Here is a 15,071-nt window from a genome sequence, read left to right on the forward strand (position 1 = left end):
GTGTAACAGAATTGCTGAAAAAATTATTACATAAATGATTTGTAATTGAAATTCCAACATAAAGTGGTTGTAAAGGCAGAAGGATTTATTTTCATAATGCATTTCATATGTAGGTTGAAACCATATTTAACTGAAACAGCTGTGTAGGGGGCTTTAAACTGGGTGAGGAACAGCCAAGCTCTGCTACTAAGGTGAAGTTGTGGAAGACCGTTTCGTGTCACAGGTAATACACCATGGCGAGACTGAGCACCGCAACAAGAGACAATGTAGTTATACTGCACCAGCAAGGTCTCTCCCAGGCAAAGATTTCAAAGCAGACTGTGGTTTCAAAATGTGCTGTTCAAGCTCTTTTGAAGAAGCACAAAGAAATGGGCGAAATTGAGGACTGTAGACAGTGGTCGGCCAAGGAAACTTTATGCAGCAGATGAAAGACGCATCATACTAACTAACTAACTAAGTTCGACATCAGATGTCGGGCACTGAGATACTCAACTATGCATGAAAACCTAGGAACTGGGGTACAGGAAATGGCAGCAGGTGTTTTAAATATTTGGCTGTAGCAGTAGGCAGTTTGTTCAACGGAGGGCTGCAGAGCGATACAATGATGAGTGTGTGTTGGGCGCTGAATTTCTGCATATGGAGTAAAAGATTTGACAGGGTCAATGGTGTCTAGTGCTGAGAAATAAAGGACAGATACTTTTCAATATAAGAAAAGTTCAAGTTACAATTAATACATAAAGTCAAGCACACTATTTTTTTCCTTGGTAAAATAGAAAAGGTTGTGTACATCCTCTAAACCTTAAAATTGCACACACCCATTAAAACGGCTACAAAACTGCTGGACATATTGTTCATAGGTTCCAGACTCTGAAGTCCCCTGCAGGGGTATTCCCATCATGATGGGACCAGCTTCATGGAGAGACGGCTGGTTTTGTCCTGTTATCAGACCGTTATTGAGTTTCATACTTGCTATAGGAATACAGTATCTACTCGCAGTCTTTTTTCTTCTTTTTTTTTGTTTCCTGAATCAGGAAAACAGGAATTTTTGTATTTTTTTTATTTACTTATTGAGAGTGTTTAAACGTTCAAACTTGATGGTAACATTTCCACCATTCAGAGCTTAGTTTCAGGTAGATGGCTTTTACGTGACACCATAGGCCTCAATGTTACCACCAACTTCCACCCACAGCCCTTATAAGGTACTCGGGCACTTCCTCTTTCTTGCCTCGAGGACTGCTACAGAATGGTCAACACCTGGGCACCCTTACCCTCTAAGATTTGGAGGATGTCTGTTAGACGTCCCAGACCTATGGGTTTCAAAGAGGTGCAAAATAGTCAAACTCTACCCTCTCATAGTTTTCTTCTCTCAAACCAACCAAAATCTGCAGTCAGTCAGACTTACAAACTGGCCTGAACCGGTCCCTCTGGAGGACCGGATCAAATAATTGTAGTCAATGTGTGGGTATACATCCTATCCTGGAAATAAAATCCCTAAACAAATACCCTTTCTATTCACAAGTTTTGCATGGGATTTACAAGGTTTGCTATTGCCTCTGAGACAAAAGGAATTCTTGTCCTTCCTACTTATTCCCATTTACCCACCTTTATCAGTGCTTTCTATGCTTCACAGTAGGAGACCTACCCTTACAATTTTCCACCCTGCCTTTTGGCCTTTCCTCTGCACCAAGAGTGTTTGCAAAGGTTCTTGCACTCCTACATAGGTACTCGGATCATCCAAGATTAACATGGTACCTAGACTACCTGAAAGATTCATCTCGCAACGGTCTGCAAACAAAGGACTATCCAAATTCTCCAGGCCTTCAGTTGGCTAACCAACTTACAAAATTCTGCTCTCCAGCCCTCCTTTTTGTCTGGAATATCAAGGCCTCATTCTAGTCAGGTTTTCCTTTGGCCCACAAACATCTTGCTAAGGTTACTTGCTCAGACCTCGAGATTCAAACCTCATTCCTCTGCAAGATTCTTTATGATAGTCCTAGGAAACTTGGTTAAAGTATTTTTCTTTCTCTGGGTTCCACTTAAGTCCCTATCAACACAACATTCTGAAAAAACACACACTACCACTCAACTTTCCTATGCTTCTCTTCAGCCAAGCAAGGAACGTCCTAGTTTGGTGGATTCCTAACACAGCCTTGGAAATGGGAAAGGCCTTTCTCCCACCCTCTTGGAAGCGGATAACCGATGCCAGCCTCACAAGGTGTATGAGAGTGTTTTACTCTCTCACAGTTAAGGGAACCTAACTCGGGGAAGCAGCATCGTGGTGCTCAGAGCAATAAATTTGGCACTGTACTCCCCTGCTCCTGGGACACCTAATCAGGGTGCAATCAGACAATGCCACTACAGTGGCCTATATCAGTCGAGGGGGGGGGGGGGGCGACGACTAGGAGTCAGGAAAGCTTGAAAGACGCAAGTCTGACTATCCTCTGGACAGAAAAGCACGGTCCAGCAATCTCTGCTGTCTACAATCGGGGAGAAATGGGGGGGGGGGGCAAATGTGGATATCTTGGCTTCCAGGTTCAACAAGAAGTTACCCAGGTTTGTGATCAGGTTTCTTGAGCATTGCCATACGATGTTCTGGTAATCCTGTTGACTTTATTCAGTGCCTTCTCTCCCAGTGCAGATTTTTCCTCCACTGCTCTTCAAATTAGAAGAAATTGGTGATTCTCACTGCATCAAACTGGCCCAGAAGAACCTGGCAAACAGACATAATCGTACTTCTAGGAGACGACCCCTGGCCTCTCCCAAACAGGCCAGACCTGCTGTCTCAAGGCCTCTTGTACCATCATGCTTCTCGGTCACTAGCTTTGGTGGGATGGTTGAAGCCTACAGCTTGAAGAGAAGGGGTATACTGTATCTGACCCATTTTACTCAAAATCAGGAAAGCTACTTTAAGAAAAATCTGCTATTCTACCTAGAAGTCCTTTTTCGTCTGGGAAGAAAACGGGCATTTTAACCTCCGAGACTACTCGGCGATCAGCGATTCCTCTGCTGTATGCAGAAACTCCCACCATTTAAATGTGACTGCATTTATTTTCTTTTTAGGCTTTCCCTTTTATATTTACCTTTGTAATCCTGCTCTCCAAATTTGGACTACAAACACTTCTTTCTTTCTTCATCGCCATCACAGAGTTACAGGCGAATGTGCAATTTACAGAAGATACCTTGAAAGGAAGATATTGTTTGTGCTTTCAGTTAATCTCACAGCAAGTTACAGGGACACTATGGCTAAATCAATCAGTATTTTTTTTTTCTTGTCCACTGAGGGACACAGGAAGTCTTAAACCTAAGTGTTATGCTGCTGCCCATGTGAAGATTGTACACTGGCAAACAAAAAAACTCTCTGGAGCAGGGTACAATCCCTCCTACCAGCATGCCTCACTTGTTTGCTAATATCCTAGGAGGATGGCTGTATTTTCTGCATCTCTGCTGTTTCTCTAGCAATTTTCTTTCTCCAATTATTTTCTCTAGTTGAGACACTTGTTCACATAATAGTTGGAGATTCCTCCATTTAATGGTAGCTGTCTGGCACAGCAATCCTTGGTCTGGATTTTAACTGTACTGCATCTGGGCCCTGCGAGACTGGAGGTTGAGGAGCTAGCCTGGTAGTGGCCTCCCAAGTGGAGTTCTTTTCAGAGTTGGTTCTGGATAAATTAGCCACAGAGTGCTCTTTAGGGCCAGAAATGCTGACATTGCATCTGCGCTTCCATCTGTCTAAAAATGTCCATAAAACGGTTCAGCTGCTACAGGTTTTTAGTTACATACATTTTTGTAAAATTTGCCTCCGACCTTCTCTTTGTCTTCACCAAATTTGGGTCTTGTCCTGGACACATCCCAAGCAAAGGTCTTCCTTCCAGAGATAATTCTTTCAGAGCACAATGAGATTCTCCATAAGCTTTCTAAGCCTACTTTGAGAGTGTATAAGAGCAGTCTGTACAGTGACTGATCACTGTTCTAGCCTATCACAGCAATTATGTGATCAAAAGCTGGTTCTCTTAGCTCTCGATTGTTAGTACAAGACCCAGAGCTGTCAGCACATACACATGTATTTGGTTTACAGAAAGAGGCCCACTTCCACAAAGACTTATATATGCATCGCTCAATCGAAAAAGGTTAAAGTGATTGTAAAGGATAAAATATGTCATACTTGCCTCGATACCTACATGACAATGGATGCACAAATAGGGTCAGTAGTCAGCGGATCCCACCATCTGCTGCGCCTACTACGCAGACTCACACCCTTTATCTCGAAAGAGGACATTGCAGTCGTGGTGGGAGCAATCATCAATTCCAGACTCGACTACGCAAATGCCCTCTATCTAGGACTCCCCAAATACCAAATCACTTGTCTGCAAGTCGTTCAAAATACGGCCGCTCGACTAGTGACTGGGAAAAAACCATGGGAATCAATCTCCCCTTCACTGAGATCCCTTCATTGGTTGCCAGTAAAAGACAGAATCACTTTCAAGGCACTCTGTCTAATACATAAGTGTATTCAAGGCAACGCCCCCCAATATCTATGCGAAAAAATAAAAGCCCAAAACCCCAATGTATTCTGCGATCCACCAATCAAAACCTCCTCCAGATACCCAAAGCCAGATACAAGTCCAAAGGAGATCGAAGATTTGCAGTCCAAGGACCCCGCCTGTGGAATGCACTACCAACCACCATCCGACTGGAGTCGGACCACTTGGCCTTCAGCAGAAAGATTAAAACCCATCTCTTCTGAGGTCAAGGTGTTCCTTACCCATGAAATGGATACAGTGTCCAGAGGCGATTCAGTTCGCATGTGTTGCGCTTTACAAGTCTTCTCTCTCTCTCTCTCTCTCTCTCTCTCTCTCTCTCTCTCTCTCTCTCTCTCTCTCTCTCTCTCTCTCTCTCTCTCTCTCTCTCTCTCTCTCTCTCTCTCTCTCTCTCTCTCTCTCTCTCTCTCTCTCTCTCTCTCTCTCTCTCTCTCTCTCTCTCTCTCTCTCTCTCTCTCTCTCTCTCTCTCTCTCTCTCATTGTTTTGCATACAACAACCCTGATCCTCTTCTTGGTTCTCCCACAAACACTCCCTGGGGAGTGTTATGAGGATACTCATGCATGCTCGCTCTTGATCCCCGTTGCGTGTCCAAAATATGCAACGAGCGCAGCTCGGCACCACTCCTTCCTCACTAGCTGTGATGGGAGCTGTGCCTGAGCAAATAAGGAGGGAGCCTCTACTCTCATGCACATCGCTGGATCAAGATCTGGCTCAAGTAAGTATAGGGAGGGGGGGTGGGCTGCTTGCAGAAGTTTTTTCTTTTCTTTTTTTTTACCCTAATGCAGAGAATTACAGGAACAATGCTCTTTGCAGCAACTGAAAGCTGGTTTCTCCCCCTCTCCTACTGGCCTCGAGCTGCAGGGGAAGACACACAGGGGGCATTGTTTCATAAAAATTACCTCTTCCAGACCCCTTCCTTTAGTAAATAAACACAGTGAGTGCTGATCTAAACCTAGCAAACTGTTTAGTATGCTTCATTTAATATATGAACAGGAGTCTGTCTCCTGTTCATTCAGCTGCAGTGTAAGGAAATAGAGTCTGTGTCCTTGATTCCTTTCTCTGTCTCAAATGTGAGATGTCAGGGGGTCTTTTTAGACCAGAGGTGCCCAGCCTGTGGCCCGCGGAGCCTTCAGATGTGGCCCGCGACCTCCTGCTCTGGGATGGCGGATTGGCAAGCCCAGATTTTAGGTTGCCTACCCACCATGCCAGAGCATCAGTGTTGTGAATAAAGCCAGCGGTAGAGAAAGCAAGCGACTGCAAAGCAGAGCCGCATAAGCCATTGCTTCCTGTATAGCACCAGCTCTTGTCGTAGGCAGAGTGATACCTGCCTGGGACAGCAAATTTACTACTAAAATCAGTGTATATATGGACATATTTGTTCTGCAGTGGTTACTGGGCTGCTTTCAAATTGATCCACAGGTGTAGTGCACCTGCGGGGTTACCTGTACTGAGCCATAGACTTCTGGTTAAACCTGTGGGTGTGGTTTGCTCTCAGAAAGTGCACCACACCTGCAGGATATAATAGAATTCTATATCAAAGTACAGCTAACCCATAGGAAAGCCACAGGTGCACTGCGCTGCACCCACGGTGTGGGTAGACCGCAGACCATCAGTGTAAAAAGTAGCCTTAGGCCCCTTTAACATGATCCGTCTAACCCAATCGGACCCTCCATTCACCTCTCATCTCCGCTCATTGTGGCCCGCGACCTGTTACCAAATCGCTTAAGTGGCCCTCGCTCTTCAAAAGGTTGGGCACACCTGGTTTAGACCCTTGATATTTCACCCAAGCACTCCCAGATTATATAAAGCATCCCATAATTTTAGTGCGTGTATGGTCGTTGGAGGGGCAAACTCAGATAATCCATGGCACTTCCAGGGGAGCCAGGGGGCATGAGATAAATTGGGGTCTGTGACAGGAGTCACTTTGGGTCGGGGAGTTTGTGCGGCTCAGCTTGCCCTGAAGAGTTCTGGAGGTTCCTTGTCTATCTTCCCCGACGCCTCTTATGTGTAGATCACCCTGTGTCTCTAATAGGGGCACAGGGTGAATGAGAACCCAAGTCTGATCTGTGCTAGTCAGATTCAATGCTGTATACATTGTATATATTATGCGTTGGCTGTTGTGTACTATTTGCTGTGATGGGGTGGGGTGTGATTGTATTCTACTGTTCTATTGTGGCTGGCTGCCTCAACTATTATGGAATGTGCAAGTGTCTTGCTGTGAGGAAAGGGGGGGGGGGTTCCTCCAGCAACCCCCCCCTGCTAAGACCAGACCAGTGTGTCCATTGTCATTGGACAGGTTAACCCGCCCTGTTTCCCAAGGGTGTGGGAGGGAAGTGTTTTGAAGTGAGATATCTGTTACCATGTGCTTGCAATAAAGTCTCATTCCTGTTTGACCCTCAAGACAGAGCTTTGTCTGGTTTTGTGGTGGGAGAATTATTCGAATGGGTCTTATTCGGCTGGTTGCAGTGTCTGGTAGCTGCCTTGTGTTTTGGGAATGGAATATCCAAAGCGACGTTAACCCCTTTCATACACGGGGTGTCGTTACAGGGCCTACCAGGAATTTTTCAAGTGGGACCCAGGATTTGGTGGCCACATTTATACCAATCTAATATCCTTTTGTAGGGCACTTGCCTCATAGTATTTACGAATTACCGGTACACCCATACCTCCCTCCAGTTTAGGGCATTGCAAGGTGCGAAGGGCCAAGCGTGGACTTTTTCCATGCCATACATATTTCAAAAATAGACTGTTGAGATTTAACCTCCTGAGACCCGCGCTATAGTCAAATGACGGCTACAGCGCGGATCTCAAAATCCAACTAGACGTCAATTGACGTCCGCCCCTTTGGGCGATCCCCGCGCGCGCTCCAGAGCACAGGCGATCAAATACCACCAAAAGAAAGCTCTACTTGTGGGGAAAAAAGGACGTCAATTTTGTTTGGGAGCCACGTCGCACAACCGCGCAATTGTCAGTTAAAACAACGCAGTGCCGGAAGCTGAAATTTCACCTGGGCAGGAGGGGGGTATATGTGCCCAGTAAGCAAGTGGTTAAAGGAAAACCTGGGTATGAAAATGGCCACCAATTGCAGGTAAAAGAGGATACGGGGCAACACAATACAATAGGCCCATTAATGAAAGTGGTATAGTCTCAGCTTTGTAAATCTGTTTGGATAATGGAGAGCAGAGGGGCATAATTACAGGCGTACAACTGAAAACAATGTGTTGGAAGATGGATTCCTAAATACTTTTAAGGAGGTATGGCACCAGGTAAAGGAGAACAAAGCTTGTGTACGCAATCCCGAGGGCAATAGTGGAGGCAAAATCCCAGATTTTATTACAATTAATCTTAAAGTTTGAGAGCAATTGAAAATCCTGCAATTCCGTAATATTGGGTAGAGAGATCAATGGATCAGGGACATAAAATAAGACATCTGCGTAAGCAGGCAGTTTTTGCTCCGTTGGGCCCACTACAAAGTCCTTAATACCTGAGTTCAGACTTATTTTGTTAAGCAGTGGCTCGAAGGTAAGAGCAAAAATGAGGGGGGAAAGGGGACACCCCTGCCTCGTCCCATTGTGGGTCCCACCCTAGCCTCTGGGGAGCTATATAGTGAGGTTATATAGGAAAGCATATTGGGCAAAGTCCTAGCCTGGCAAAGAACGTCCGTAGGTAAACCCAATCCACCCTGTCGAATGCTTTTTCAGCGTCCGTAGAGAGCAGGCGACAGGGTGGATGGTCAGCCAGCGACTCAGCCCAATGGGTTTGTTGTATTGCCCGATTTGATTTATCCCTGGTTTCCCTCCCAGCGGTAAACCCTGTTTGGTCAGGGTGGACTATGGTTGGTACAAAATCCGTGCAAATATTTTGATATCGGAGTTTAGGAGGGAGATCGGCCTATGGTTGCTAGTAATAGTATGTTCTTCCCTTCTTTAGGGATGACCATGATGTGGGCCAGCAGTGCCTCTTTGGGAATAGCAGTACCAGAGGCTAAAGCATTAATAGGCACAGATCAGGCTGCAAAGGAGCGAGTAGAACTTACTATAGTAAGCATTTGTAAAGCCGTTGGGACCCAGACTCTTCCCCTTTCGGAAGATCCTTGATAACTGCTGCAACCTCTGCCTGTGATATGGGAACATCTTACTACCAATCCGGGTGGTGTGCTGCGGGAATTAAGCCTCCTCCAAATATTGCAGGATAAACCCAGCTTTCTGGGGAACCTGCCACCGTATATAGCTTATGTACATGACCTGATGCGTGTTAGCCGTTTTAAGAGCCCTAGCAAGCAATCTCCCACACTTATAACAAAAAATAAATACTGCGCTATCTATATCTGAATGTATATTAAATTTGTGTCCTCCACAATAAAAAAAATTAAGTTGCACTGGTGAATGATACGTCATCAAAAATGATGGATAGCATGATTGAGTCCATAAAACATATAATAAAAATATAAATAAATCCGTGCAAAATATAAAGTGACGAATAGAAATGTGATAAGTGGTGGCTAGTAAATCTTTGACAAAAAAAAGCCCAAATCAACAGTACATAAGATGTATCAATGAATTCATCCACGGTGACACATGATCCGAACACTCTAGAATCAGTGAGAGGATAAGATAGGATAGGAAGATGCCTCCACCTCTTGCACGCACTGCCGCTTACCAGATTTAGGTGATTCCTCGTTACAGGAGATGCGTGCCCCCGAGACGACGTCAGGTGTGACCAAATGCATATGGAGAAGCAGCGTGCTGACGTCAACACGTATACGCAAGTCCCAGAAGTAACGGGCTGCCATAGAGAGACGGCCGGCTCAAATGTTTTTATATGCCAATTTTTTAATCGGCTACATTGTAAGTGCAATTTACTTTTTTACTTTACTAAAATAAGGATCTACACAATGCTACATGGACTCACTGATCGTGTAACACTCTTACGAGGGCAACTATTGTGAAGAGGCAGAGGGATTTGGTGCACAACAGAGACTGGGTAATAAGCCACAGGTGCTGTTGATCTCCTGTAACGAGGAATCGCCTAAATCTGGTAAGCGGCAGTGTGTACAAGGGGTGGAGGCATCTTCCTATCCTATGTTATCCTCTCACTGCTTCTGGGGTGTTTGGATCATGTGTCACCGTGGATGAATTCATTGATACATCTTATGGACTATTGATTTGGGCTTTTTTTTTTGTCAAAGCAACTACTTATCACATTACTATTTGTCACTTTATATTTTGCATGGATTTATTTATATTTTTATTATGTTTTATGGATTCAGTCTCCCACATTTATTCCCAAATTCATAGAATTTATGGGAGACGTGTCATAACCGAGCTTGTATACGAGTATCAAGTAGACCAGCCAACTCCTGGCAGAGGGATTGAAGTTCCACCATCAGCTAGGGGTAGTGTGACATTTATTATCAAGTTTTGCTGAACTGATTTTCGTTAGTTTGCAAGTCCTTCTTTAGCCTAGAACCTTGGGAGATGAGTTCCCCTTGAACCACTGCTGTGTGTCCTTCCCAAACAGAAGCTTCCCCCACCTCACCTGTTTAGTTCTCTGTAAAGTACAGGGAAATATTGTCTGAAACTCGCTGTGAGGCTACTGCCTCACCCAGAATCTTCTCGTTCAGGTGCCAGGTCAGCTGAATAGTGACTAAAATCCTTTCCAGTGGAATGGAGCCCTCTCCAGCAGTCAACAGATGGGCATATAGGAACTTTCGAAAATTTCTTTAGAAAGGCAAAAGAATGAGTGGAATGGCCCTCGGATGTATCCAAGTGCGGGTCAGCACACGCATTAAAATCTCCACCAATATCAGCTGGCCTTCTCTAAAAAAGGAGAGGGAATCCAAGACAGAGTCCATAAAGAAAAGATGTCCAGTGTTTGGGGCATACACAACTGCAAAAGGCGAATTTGCATTCAAGGAGGGTGCCTTTTTAGGAACACATACCGGCCATTAGAGTCCCTTTGTCCCGAAAGAACACTTGGCTGACATTGTTTATGAATTGCTATGGCGCGACTTGGCACGCAGGGAGTTACTGAAGTACCATAGGTTGTACAAATGGGTAGGGAGGCGAGGGACCGAGTCAGTGTGAAAGACTGTCTCGCAATAATAATACATGTGCCCCCAGGCATTTTGTTTCAAGCCACAACTTGCTGCGTTTTTTAGGTGAGCCCAACCCACAAACATTGTATAACAGGGAGAATACAGGAGACCGTCCAGGACCCACGTCTGAGGAGGTGAGAGGTCTGCAAGATGCTGAACCATGAATCAAGGCATGCTGAGGAAACAAATGGGGATCACATAACTCCAAAGAGTTGACCTATTGGGGGTGAGTGGTAAGGCAACACGTCCAATGGGGGACCCACTACAAAGGCAGCAAAAAGTCAGCAGAGTGTCAGAAATTTCAGGTCGTCCCTCAGGGAGAGGAGGATTGCAAGGCCTGGTGAGATGGGTCTCCTCTATGCCTATTCTGACCCCTACGATGGGCAGGGCGCCAAGGCTGTAGGCGAGAAGGGAGTTGGATCTCTGGAGATTCCGCCAATCGGGAATCTGCACAGAAGGTAAACCAAGGCATTTCTGGAACTGGGGTAAGTCATCCTTGTTCCATAAGGTGACTTGCTGGCCATCCTTGGTAACCATCAGGCTAAAAGGAAAGCCCCATCTGTATATCAACTTTGCATCCTGTAGGGCCTCCAGCAGCGGCCTGGAAGCATGGTGTTGCATCGAAGTGCGCCTTAAGAGATCCAAAAATGATAATTTTAGCACCATCAAAATACCACGTGACGGAGTCCGCTGACACATGACATTATGCGTTCTTTTAGAAAGTATTTATGCAGTTTACATGTATCTCTGGGCTTGTCCAGGACCTTGGATGGTGGGCGGAGAGCTCTGTGAGTAGGATCAATTTCTAGGTGTTCTGGTGCCTCACGGCCTAATAGCTACTTAAAGACATCCTGCAAATTGGGGACAATGTCCCGTGGTGACGTGGCTTCTGGCAGGCATCTGATGCAGATGTTAACTCTGACACCTGTTTTAAAAGTCATCATTTGATCCAGCAAGGAGTTAATCCTTTTATCCTTTGTCTTGCATCTCTCAGCGCCTGCAAGGCAGGGGTAGCTTCTTCCTACTGTGACTCCAAAGCCTCAACTCTACCCCCTATATGAGCCGTGTCTGTCTGAAGTGCTTCTATGACCTGGCGTAGGGCCTTCTCAACCCTGTCAGCAAAGAGATAAGCTTTAGTGGGAAGGGCTGGGATATGAAAGCGCAGATCTTTATCCCCCCAGTGCTTCACCCACAACAGAGTGTCTGTCCTGGCTCGCTGAGCAGGGGGGAGGAAGCAATGGCAGGTGCAAAGATAGGAGAGGCTGCATGGGGCAGCGTGCTCACCCGGCGGCATCTTGGACTAGCCTGCAGTGCCCCGGCGGGGTCTCAGTGGGGTAGACTTCCTGCGAGCCAGAACAACTCTGAAGTCCGCTGCAGAAGGCTGCTGTAAGTTCAGTTTATAGAGTGTCCCACAAAGCTCACTGAAAGCACTTCCTCACACGTGCATTCCACGGCCACGCCCCTAGTTCGATAGCATTTGAGCCATACAAAGGCATCCACACTCCTGTTAGGACTGGAGGCTGTGTTCGTACAGCTGCTGTGTCTCCATAGTGTGATGTAGGCTGCCTGCACACAGCAATGGCCATGAGAAAAAAGTCACACTGTGCAGGCCACAGCACTTATGTGATTCAACCCCAAGACCTCATTCGCACACAGAAATTTATTAACTCAATACAGTTTATATTTTAGATTTAGCAGGGATTTTGTAAGTTATGTTTATGTCCACTAATAATGATTTTAGTGAAGTTTTTACCAGAAGTATTTATAGAACAATTTTAGCGCTTTTAAAGCAATAGAACCATTGACAAAATAGGAACTAATTTCAATGCAACCCATTGTGTTGGCTAGATTTACATACGTGCTTTAGGTAGGGTTTAGAAAGCAAGCAAGAAAGCTGCTGGGACAGATGACTTTCCCTTTTTATATGAGCAAATATAGAGCCATTTTAGGTTAGTCACACTCTCCATGTAACATTTTTTTTTATTCTTCTTCTTTTAGCCATTGAGACTCATTCTTTGAAGGTGAACCATTTTCGATGAATAAAGAACTTTATCCAGAATGACAACCTCATTAACAATGTTACTTTTCCAGTTTTGAAAATTGTACCAAACATTTCAGTATTCTTCATATACCACTGTTGCATAAGAATGTGCCGTCAATAAAGTTTTACAGTTACATGGTATCCATGTGTTCTGGTAACCCCCTCCATATCTGCTGTGCTGCTGCAAAGCCTCATTTTAAAAAAAAATACACTGTTCCTCCTAAATCTGATTTATGCTGTAATGAAAGTCATGCAGCTGGTTGGTGAGACACACCACACACACCTCAAGGCTGCTCTTCCCGTTATCTGTATTGTGAAACACAGAGTGCAAGGTCAGACTCTTTTTTTTTTGTAACGGTTACAAAGAAAACCAAGTGCCCAAACCAAACAAGAATAGTATGCAACAACAATGCAGTGACTGGCATAGACTGGCTAGCTGTTTTTTTTTTTTTTTTTGTGCACATGAGAACACAACAGTTTTGCATGTTTAAAAGGATTTAATGGCAACAAGTAACACTGCAAAAGGTAGAAGTCGTTGTGTGCCTCCTGCGCTGCCTGCCTATAGGTTGGAAATAGTGTGGTGCTCCCACCCAACAAATTGTGTGGAAATAAACCTGTGTACGTGTAAATAATTGTGGGCAAACAAACTGAAATAAATGAAGTGTATAAAGCACCTACTCTTCCTGTGAAATGTCAGCTGCCAATACACCAATTTTGTTCCCACAAAATTACTAGAAATATGTGGTGTAGCACTGCCAAACAATAAGCTTATGTAAATATATAAAGGGTAGTGATGCACAACATAAATCCAAAAATATATTGTATTAAATCAATAAATGCTATATCCCACCATAGGACAGTATCCTTGATGTTGCTGCAGTCCTCTCAGTGCCAGATAAAGATCATATGTGTAGAAACAAGGAGAGCGATCTAAGTGTATCTCAGATAAAACACTGGGCAGAATCCATACAGTACTGCACTCACTTGTTAGAAAGGGAGCATGGATAAAACTCTACAAATTAAGAGTTCGTAAGCCCTCTGTCTGTGTATGGCTCTGCATCGGTCCCTTACTATTACCAGACAAATAAACAATAAAAACTCAAATTTAGTAGGTAATAATCGTATACTGCATCCACGAGCACCGAGCTCGTCGTCCTAGGTTTAGGATGTAGGTAAACCTGATGCTCCGATCCCTACGCGTATTGTCACGTGACTTCATCAGTGCATACTATCAGGTAAACTAGATAGACTTGTATAGTCTGCATAATTGGACATGCGTCAGCCATTTTGCTGAAGCCTGTTTGATAAAAAGGTCGGCGCCATTTTGCCTAGGTCTCAGGCAACACACTATGGAATAATGTGCTATGGGTTGGTTTGCTTATCCTTAGCTTTAAGTATCAAAAATATTTTTTTAGATGTTTTTTCCTAAAACACAAAAGGATTCTTTACTACATAATCTGTGAATATTTTTTATTTCTCAATAAAAATTGACAAAATGCAGATTTAATTCCATCTTGGTATTGGTTTACATACTATATATTTTAAAAGTTTAGTAACATAATACAAATTGATAATATTTGTAACCTATGAAGTTATAAGCTATCCTATAATTTAGTGCAGGGTTGTAAGTATCCCTTTTTTTGTGATGTTGTGTTTTTTTTTTTTTTTTTTAAGATCTCATGCAGTAGGAGAGAGAGAATATGCAAAGTAAACTGAAAAGTATGGCAAGTTTCCACAAAAAAAAAAAAAATTCCTTGATCCCAGCGGATTTAATGGTAAAAAAAACTGACAGCTGCGTTTGGAGCCATTGTACCAACGATTCTGACATTGGTACAGTGATCTTTCCCGCTGAGCTATTGTGTTTGGACAGTGAAGCACTCCTCAGCCAATCTGGAGCCAGACAGCTGCTGGTTTTCCGGCATGCTCATCCAACAGCAGCTGGCTTCTGTCAGACCGGCTGCCATACACAGGCTGAATACCCCCACTATTGGCCTGTGTGTACTAGGCTTTGGGGTCCATGCACACTGGCTTAAAAATCACTGCTTTTACAGGAGTTCTGCCTGTAGAAGCAGCTCAGTGTTATCCTATGGATTTATAGGCATATTAAAGTGGAGTTCCACCCATAAATATAACATTACATCAGTAGTTTTAAAAAAATGTCATTAGTTCTTTACGAATTTTTTTTTTTTTTTTTAGATGCCTTCAAAGTGTTGTTGCTAGGCAGAATAGTTAATCTTCCCACTTCCTGCACCTATGTGCTTAATGCTTCCTAACCTACACCGCACAGACTCCTGGGAATGTAGTGGGTGTAACTTTCCAGGAGTCTGTGTACTCCCCAGTCTCAAAGAATCATGTGACTTGGACAGCACAGGTGCTGAAACCTGATCTGACACT

General features: G+C 44.2%; 1 protein-coding gene across 4 annotated transcripts in view; it reads left to right on the top strand.

The window, feature by feature from the left end:
- Positions 1 to 12,818, top strand: part of DDX43 (DEAD-box helicase 43) — a 263,226-nt gene extending 250,408 nt beyond the window's left edge. For all 4 annotated transcript variants that reach the window (XM_040349947.1, XM_040349949.1, XM_040349950.1 and 1 more), the window contains one exon: positions 12,635 to 12,818. The gene's annotated coding sequence lies outside the window, so the exon portion shown is untranslated. The remainder of the gene's footprint in view (positions 1 to 12,634) is intronic.
- Positions 12,819 to 15,071: the final 2,253 nt, after the last annotated feature.

The sequence above is a fragment of the Rana temporaria genome, chromosome 4 (genome assembly GCF_905171775.1).
Source record: "Rana temporaria chromosome 4, aRanTem1.1, whole genome shotgun sequence".
Classification (NCBI taxonomy): domain Eukaryota; kingdom Metazoa; phylum Chordata; class Amphibia; order Anura; family Ranidae; genus Rana; species Rana temporaria.